Here is a 1498-nt window from a genome sequence, read left to right on the forward strand (position 1 = left end):
GCAGTACATGAATAAAGATGAAGGCTAAACTTGAGTGTGTTTCATCGGTAGAGGACAACAACAACAACAACATTAAGACACTGTTTCTATCCGTGGATGTGCCGATAGAAACGAAAATATGTTAACTGCTAGGATGCGGATATGAAGGGATGCCTTGGAATATTAATGGCTGCGGCAAATCGATGCTGTTGGTTACTGATATTCTTAAAAAGTTGTTCAGCGACGTTGACAGCCTTAAGCGATAGGCGCTTCCTGGCTTCTAACAACTGACACTTAATATTGGCCTCTCAACTTGTGCCTTCATACATCTTTCAGCGAGGGTTCTCGCCATTGGCAAGTGCGGGTGCGCATTGCTCATGGTGCTCTGTTTGGCGCTATATAAACCTGCCTTTGGAGAGGAGGAAAGTTTGATGTTCGGTTGCCTTCTGTTATTAGAACAGAAAAAGACTCGTATGGTTTGGCATAACTAGAAACAGCGAACCTAGTGTTCTCCAGTATTGCTTAGGTATAATCAAGCGAATACATGACCGTTACATTCTCGTATCGGCCGAGTTTGGATGTCATGTTGTGTTTGAATCATTTGAGTGATATTTCGTGTCATACTGATTCCGCGCTCTTGGCCACAGTGAAGAGACTGTTAACATCTCGTTCCACGTAACTCGGTTCTTCGCGGTTGTGTTGTGGAGATTTCTACTCACCTACTTGGCATTGCTTGCTTGCGAGGCAATGACGGGAGCGCTGCGCAAGCTCCTCTTTGGCAGGCTGTCCCGATGAGGAAGTCCACGGAAGAGGGAGCGCATTATTTGCAGATGGAAATCGGGTCACTTGACTTTTGACTTTGTCAGTGACCGAATTTACATCTGTAATTAATGCTTCACCCTGACCAGGCGGTGTTGCGTCGAACCTTGGACTATGAGGGACAGCACCACAGCACCCAATGGAATTACTGAGAAGGCAGAGGTCCAAACTGAAGACAGTGCATTTTCGTGCTTCTAGAAAGTCTAAGAGACAAAAATCTCCGTTTCATCAATCGCTCTGAACTACAGCCGCGCCATCCTAGCGGTTTGAGCATCTGCCCCTATGCGAGAGCTGTTGATCCGCAGTTCCAGCGGGTATAATATCGGTTTTCTAATGAGCACCAGCTCTCCTGGAGCCTTATGGCCACCTGAGCTGAGTTGAAGCGCTTGAGCGAAGCATGTGAGAATGAATTTGTCTCTCAGAAGAAAGTTGAGCTGGCCAACCATAGTGGTTTTGACAGTAGTTTTGTGGCTAGCTGCCACTTCCTCTGAGAGAAATGGGCTTCATAAAATTTTTTTTTCTCGAGTGCGACTAATCCTGTTAGGCACACAACCTCTTTTACTCGACCTGGTATCTGAGTAAATTAACACATCTTTACTGAGCAGAACTTAAGTCTTCTGTCAAATTCACTGGAAAGTTTCCTGTTCTCGTCCAAACTAGTCGACTTGCCGTCGCTGCAGATAGTCACTGGAGTCTCAGA

This window comes from Amblyomma mixtum, chromosome 2, assembly GCF_055824585.1.
Source record: "Amblyomma mixtum isolate Tamu chromosome 2, ASM5582458v1, whole genome shotgun sequence".
NCBI classification, from domain to species: Eukaryota; Metazoa; Arthropoda; class Arachnida; order Ixodida; family Ixodidae; genus Amblyomma; species Amblyomma mixtum.